Here is a 7143-nt window from a genome sequence, read left to right on the forward strand (position 1 = left end):
TGGATCTCACAAAGTACATTCTCAAGGGTGGGGAGAATTACAAAGTAATTTCTTAAGGGTGGGGAAGCTTATAAAGAACCTTCTTAAGCGTGGGGGAGATTACAAAGTACATTGATTAGTTAGGGTGGGGCAGAAACAAATCACAATGGTGGAATGTCATCAGTTAAGCTATTTTCACTTCTGTGGATCTTCAGTTGCTTCAGGCCATCTGGATGTATACGTGCAGGTCACTGGGGATATGATGGCTTAGCTTGGGCTCAGAGGTCTGACATTCCTGTGTTCTTATGTTAATAAGAAAAATAAAACAAAATAGTGGTAAAGTGTTAGGGCGGTGAAAATTTTTGGGGGTGGGTTGGAGAGATAATGGGCAATGTTTCTCAGGGCTGCTTCGAGCAGGACTAGGGGCAGCGTGGGAACCTACCGTGGGAGAGATTCAACTGAAGAAAGATTTTGGGGTAAGGGGTGATATTGTGGGGTTGTTAGAAGGAGCATTTGTCATGTAGAATTATTGGTGATGGCCCGGATGCAGTTTTGTATGAATTGAGAAACTAAACGAAAGACATAAGGTACGAATAAAAGAAAGAGAAAAATTGGTATTAAAAGACTAAGAATTGAGAGTACCCAGGATGTCCAATTAGAGAGTGCCCAAGGGGGTTCAGCCTAATTACTTGCTTGGTTGACAAGTTTTTAAGCTCTATCCTTGAGTTGTTTTATGTTGTCATGCACCATGCCAGATTGATTTAGGTAAAAACAGCGCTCTTCATTTAAAAATATACAGAGTCCCCCCTTTTTTTTTAGCAGTAAGTCAAGGCCTCGGAGATTATGGAGGAAAGAAAAATGCAAAGCCAGCAACTGTTTGTTAAAGAAGGATTAGAAATGGCTAAGAGGGAGTGAGATTGATAGTGTGGTGGAGATAACTGGGGAGAGGTAGAGGGTGGCATAAGAACGGGAACCAGAGTAAGAGTGAGTATAAAAGTAAAGAATAGGACTTCATCAGGGTGAAAGTATTGGCGGATACTGAAGATCTTCTATCCACTTCAAGAGAGACTTAAGGGTGGCGATTTGAGGTAAAACCAGTAGCCACTAAATACCAAGAGTCTGAGAAACTGAGGTGGGAAGGCCAAACTGAGGAATTTTGTCTGACAGAAGGGAAGGGACAGAAGTTGGAACGCTAGCGGCTTTTTTAGCTACCTTATCAGCATAAGCGTTGCTCTGAGCAATGAGATATAATGCCTTTTGGTGGCCCTTGTGGTGTATGACTCCAGCTTCCTTTGGAAGTAAAGTGGCCTTGAGAAGAGTTTTTATTAAAGAGGCACTAATGATGGAGGACCCTTGCAGAGTGAGGAAACCTTTCAGTCCATAAAACAGCATGGTGGTGCAGGATATGGGGTCAGTATAAATATTGATGCATAGTCCCTTTGCAAGAGTGAGGGCCCGAGTTAAGGCAATGAGGTCGGCTTGCTGAGAGGTAGTGGAGTGGGGTACAGCGGTAGCCTCAATGATAGATGTGGAAGATACTATAGCATAGCCTGCCTTTGCTGGTATGTGGCAATTAGGCCTGGTGGAACTGCCATCAATAAACCAAGTGTGATCAGGGTGAGGAACAGGAAAGAAGGAAATATGAGCAAATGGAGTGAATGTCAGGTGGATCAGAGAGATACAGACATGGGGGTCAGGTATGGTATCAGCAATAATGTGGGAGGCTGGATTGAAGTCCAGGCCAGGAACAATGGTAATTGTGGGAGACTCAACAAAGAGTGAGTACAGCTGAAGGAGCTGGGGCAGGGGGCAGAAAGTATATGTGTCAGGTGTGAGGAGGAAAATAGATTTTGGAAGTTATGAGAACTGTAGAGAGTGAATTGAGCATACTTTGTGATTTTGAGGGCCTCTAAAAGTATTAGGGTGGCGGCAGCCACTGCACGGAGGCATGATGGCTAGGCTAAACAGTTAAGGTCAAGTTGTTTGGATAAAAAGGCTACAGGGTGCACTCCTGGCTCTTGTGTAAGAATTTCAACCACACAGCCCTGCACTTTGGCTGTGTGTAATGAAAAAGGGTTGGGATTAGTTAGGGAGAGTTAGTGTGGGGGCAGCTTCTAGGGCTGTTTTTTAAGGAAGGGAAAGGAGTGGCGAAAGCATTTAGGATCTGTGGGGTCAGCTAGGTTTGCTTTTATGAGTTTATATAATGGTTTAGTCAGGATGGTGAAACTAGGTATCCAAAGGCAAAAGTATCCTACCATGCCCAGGAAGGAAAGGAGTTGTTGTTCTGTTGAAGTGGTTGGGGTTTGGGAGATTAACTGGACACGATCAGCAGGGCGAGCACAGGTGTTTTCATGAAGAGTTATGTCGAGATAGGTAATGGATGAAGAAGAAATTTGGGCTTGACTGAAGTAATGGGGGCTGTCCATGAAGTCTTGCAGCAGTACAGCCCAGGTAATTTACTGAGCCTGGTGGGTGTCAGAGTCAGTCCAAGTGAAAGCAAAGAGCGGCTGGGATGAAGGGTATAAGGAATAGTAACAAAAGCATGTTTGAGATCCAGAACAGAATACTGGGTTATGGAGGGGTTGTGGAGGGAGGTATTGAGGAGTGTATATGGGTTTGGCACCACAGGGTGGATAGGCAAGACAATTTGGTTGGGCTCAGAGGTCTGACATTCCTGTCTTCTTATGTTAATAAGAAAAATAAAACAAAATAGCGGTAAAGTGTTGGGGCGGCGAAAATTTTGGGGGGTGGGTTGGAGAGATAATGGGTATTGTTTCTCAGGGCTGCTTCGAGCAGGACTAGGGGCAGCGTGGGAACAAGGCGCAGATCCTGAACTAACCTGTAAGTTTTGTCTGGTTTTAGGACAGGTAAAATGGGGGAACTGTAAGGAGAGTTTATAGGTTTTAGAAGCCCATGCTGTAACAGGCGAGTGATAACAGGCTTTAATCCTTTTAAAGCGTGCTATAGGATGGGATATTGGCATTGAGTGGGGTAAGGGTAATTAGGTTTTAATGGGATGGTTAGGGGTGCATGATCGGACGCCAAGGAGGAAGTAGAGGCATCCTATACTTGTGGATTAAGGTGGGGAGATACAGGAGAGGATGTGAAGGAAGCTTTGAACTGGGGAAAAACACGGCAATGAGGTGTGGCTGTAGGCCAGAAATAGTCAGGGAAGCAGATAATTTAGTTAAAATGTCTCCATCTAATAAGGAAACTGGGCAGGTGGGGATAACTAAAAAGGAGTGCATAAAAGAATGTTGTCCAAGTTGGCACCAGAGTTCGGGAGTTTTAAGAGGTTTAGAAGCCTGGCCATCAATACCCACAACAGTTATGGAGGTGAAGGAAAAAGGTTTTTGAAAAGAAGGTAATGTGTCCAGAATTGGTGGGTTCTTGGTCTCGCTGACTTCAAGAATGAAGCCGCGGACCATCGCGGTAAGCGTTACAGTTCTTAAGGATGGTAGTCTGGAGTTTGTTTCTTCAGTTGTTCAGATGTGTCCGCAGTTTCTTCCTTCTGGTGGGTTCGTGGTGTCGCTGACAGGAGTGAAGCTTCAGACCTTCGCGGTGAGTGTTGCAGCTCTTAAAGGTGGAGCTTCTGGAGTTGTTCATTCTTCCCGGTGGGTTCGTGGTCTCGCTGGCTTCAGGAGTGAAGCTGCAGACCTTTGCGGTGAGTGTTACAGCTCACAAAGGCGGCATGGACCTGAAGAGTGAGCAGCAGCAAGATTTATTGTAAAGAGCAAAAGAATCAGGCCTCCACAGTGTGGAAGGGGACCCAAGCAGGTTGCCACTGCTGCCTGGGGCAGCTTGCTTTTATTCCCTTATCTGACTGCACCCACATCCTGCTGATTGGTCTATTTTACAGAGAGCTGATTGGCCCATTTTGACAGAATGCTGATTGGTGCATTTACACTCCTCTAGCTAAACATGAAAGTTCTCCAAGTCCCCACTAGGTTAGCTAGATACAGAGTACTGAGTGGTGTATTTACAAACCTTGAGCTAGACACAGAGTGCTGATTGGTGTATTTATAAACCCTGAGCTAGACACAGAGTGCTGATTGGTGTGTTTACAATCCGTTAGCTAAACACAGAGTGCTAGACAGAAAAGTTCTCCAAGTCCCCACTAGGTTAGCTAGATACAGAGTACTGGTTGGTGTGTTTACAAACCTTGAGCTAGACACAGAGTGCTGATTGGTGCATTTACAATCCCTTAGTTAGACAGAAAAGTTCTCCAAGTCCCCACTAGACTCAGGAGCCCAGCTGGCTTCACCTAGTGGATTCCTCACCCTGGCCACAGGCAGAGCTGCCTGCCAGTCCTGCACCATGCACCCGCACTGCTCAGCTCCTGGGCTGTTGATGGGGACTGAGTGCTGTGGAGCAGAGGGCGGTGCTCATTGTGGAGGCTCAGGCCGCGTGGGAGCCCACCATGGGGTGGGGGTGTTCGGGCATGGCAGGCTGCAGGTCCCAAGCCCTGCCCCATGGGGAGGCAGCTGAGGCCTAGCGAGAACTCCAGTGCAGCACTGGCGGGCCAGCACTGCTGGGGGACCCGGGGCAACCTCCGCAGCTGCTGGCCTGGGTGCTAAGCCCCTCACTGCCCTGGGCTGGTGGCAACGGCCGGCTGCTCCGAGTGCGGGGCCTGCTGAGCCCACACCGGCGGGAACTCGCACTGGCAGACCCCATCCACAGGGACGTGGGCTGGCCTCTGTGCACTGCACACAGCCCGGGTTCCTGCCTGCGCCTCTCCCTGCACACCTCCCCGAAAGCAGAGAGAGCCCGCTCCAGCCTTGGCCAGCCCAGAGAGGGGCTCCCACAGTGCAGTGGCAAGCTGAAGGGCTCCTCAAGTGCCGCCAGAGTGGACGCTGAGGCCGAGGAGACACTGAGAGCAAGGGCTGCTAGCATGTTGTCACCTCTCAGTAATGTGGAGTGGGTAGCCTCTGTATTAATTAAGAAGGGGACGGACTTACCCCCCACTGTAAGAGTTACCCAAAGCATCTGTGATGGTCCAGGAGGCTTCCTAGGTGATCGGGCAGTGTCAGTCTTCAGCTGCTAAGCCCTGATGATCTGGGAAGGAGTCAGAGCCTTGGGCCAGTTGGACAGTCCAATTTCCAGTGGGGTCCCGCATAGATGGGATATGGCTTAGAGGGAATCCCGGGCTGTGGGCATTCCTTGACTCAGTGGCCAGATTTCTGGCACTTGTAGCAAGCTCCTGGGGGAGGAGGTGCTGGAGGAACCCCTGGCAGCTGGGGTTCAGGCGTCTGGAGTTCCTGTGTGCTGGAGATGTGGCTGTGGTTTGTCTCACAGTGGAAGCAAGGAATTGCAACTCAGAAATACATTGCTACTTGGCTACCTCTCCTCTATTATTGTACACCTTGAAGGCGAGGTTAATTAACTCCTGTTATGGGCTTTGAGGGCCAGAATTTAATTTTTGGAGCTTTATTTAATGTCACGAGCAGATTGGGTAATAAAACAAAATGCATGTTGAGAATAAGACGGCCTTCTGACCTTTCAGGGTCTAGGGCTGTAAAGCATCTCAGGGTTGCTGCCAAATGGGCCATGAACTGGGCTGGGTTTTTATATTTGATGAAAAAGAGCCTAAATGCTGATTTGGGAGAGGTCGGACAAAGAAAAAAAGCACTAACCTTGACTATGCCTTTAGCTCCAGCCACCTTTTTAAGAGGAAAATGCTGGACAGGTAGGGGAGGACTAGTCTCAGAAGGAAACTGTAAGCTGGGACCGGGTGTGAGGAGGGGAGGTGATAAAAGGATTATAGGGTTGGGGAGCGGAGGCTGAGGAAAAATTGGCACCTAGCTTGGCCTGGCAAGAAGCAGCCTGGGGAAAAGGGGAGAGGTCAGATGAGTCCATAGAAAAGAAGGACTCACATAAATCCAAGCAAACTAATAATAATAAAATTAAAGAATTAAGGACTTATTCTTGTCAAATCTGCCTGGACCACTGATTTATCATATAAACATAAATGATCAGTTAGAAAATTTTGTTGTGTTGAAAGGACACAAAGACACAAAAATGCGTACCTGCTCCCCCGCTACACCCTATTGCTAAACCCTTTGTTCTGCTCTCTTATCTTTGCACATACCAGAAATTTCGTAAGTTCTGTAAGTACCTGTTTTTCTTTCTGAGGCTGGGTCACAAGACGTGTTTAAGTAAGATACACTCTTGCTGCCATAAACCGGTTGTGCAACCTGATGCAATATAATTAACTGCCTTTGTGTAAAACTGCTCTCCCGCCTCAAGGGTTGAACCGAAATATCAGAAATGGCGGGAACCAATCATAGTTAGCCAAATCGCCTTGTTCAAACACTAGCCAATCATACATCTGATTTGTGTAATAATTCTATGCCCACTCTTCTTAGACTATATAACACTGTTCGAAGCTTTGTAGGGGAACTCTCCTGCCCGTCTCGTTTCACGAGCAAGTGAGAGTTCCAGGTTCGAACCTGTAATAAAGATCCTTGCTGCTTAGCTTTGACTCTGGACTCTGGTGGTCTTCTTTGGGGAATAAACGGTCTGGGCATAACAGTGTTAAATAAAGTACATAGAGAATAAAGTTGGTATCCTTGACAATGCTATAAAGAAGAACAGTTAGTGTTTTGCTTATAAACTAAAGGCTCAAAAATAAACATTTATCTGTAGTATTCAAGGCTGTAAGATAGCAGTAAATCTCAATATCAGGTTAAGGAAATTTCTTAAAGGAAATCTGAGAATACTGCTGATGTTTTCCTGCTTTGCTTGTCTCAATTACAATCCAAAAATGGCTTCTGACAGAACTGTCATAGGATGAACTGATGGTCGGACAAACCCAACTGTTTGCTTTGAACTTAAAATCATAAAGGAGAAAAAGCCCAATGAATCTTGAGGTTTTCAGAGACCCAAAGAGAACATAGCCTTGGAAAGTTGGAAAAACAAAAATATTAACTTTATCGCCAAAAATCTCAAATGAGAAAGAATTGAGCAAAGCATCCAAATATGTCAAGTCAACTTCTCAGGGAGCTCAGTTTTTAAGAAAACATGCATAAACATAGTGGAAACAGCTAATGAAATATTAAAAGACATTTATTTTGCTTTGGTATGTTTTTTGTTTGTTTGTTTTGTTTTAGTTTTTGTTTTGTCTGTTTTTGAGACGGAGTCTCACTCTGTCACCCAGGCTGGAGT

Source organism: Macaca nemestrina, chromosome 11 (assembly GCF_043159975.1).
Source record: "Macaca nemestrina isolate mMacNem1 chromosome 11, mMacNem.hap1, whole genome shotgun sequence".
In the NCBI taxonomy this organism is placed as follows: domain Eukaryota; kingdom Metazoa; phylum Chordata; class Mammalia; order Primates; family Cercopithecidae; genus Macaca; species Macaca nemestrina.